General features: G+C 38.4%; 1 non-coding gene across 1 annotated transcript; it reads left to right on the plus strand.

The window, feature by feature from the left end:
• TRNAH-GUG lies at nt 1–72 on the plus strand. Its single transcript has one exon. It is a non-coding gene; the product is annotated as a tRNA-His (tRNA).
• Nucleotides 73–453: the final 381 nt, after the last annotated feature.

The raw sequence follows: 453 nt of genomic DNA on the forward strand, positions 1-453 counted from the left end.
GTGGCTGTAGTTTAGTGGTGAGAATTCCACGTTGTGGCCGTGGAGACCTGGGCTCGAATCCCAGCAGCCACAATTACATTCTTTTTTGTGCTTGTCCAGTTTACAGATGTTATACGTACAGCACAAAACAGCATCACTTCTTTGTGACAAAAAATGGCTAAAGCAAGGCCCTCCAGAAATAGCCTACCAATCACAAGTTCATTTTCTTTTTCTTTTGATCATTTTCAATGTTATACGTATCAAAAAGAGGCGAAATGTTGCGGCGGAAAACAACAACATTTTTACCTAGCCAATGTATTTTCCTAACCCAAGCAACAAGTTCATTTTTTTTGTGCTTGTCCAGTTTACAGATGTTATTATACGTACAACACAAAACATCATCATTTCTTCGTGACAAAAATTGACTAAAGCAAAGCCCTCCAAAAATAGCCTAGCAATCACAAGTTCATTTTC

The sequence above is a fragment of the Triticum urartu genome, chromosome 6 (assembly GCF_003073215.2).
Source record: "Triticum urartu cultivar G1812 chromosome 6, Tu2.1, whole genome shotgun sequence".
Classification (NCBI taxonomy): Eukaryota; Viridiplantae; Streptophyta; class Magnoliopsida; order Poales; family Poaceae; genus Triticum; species Triticum urartu.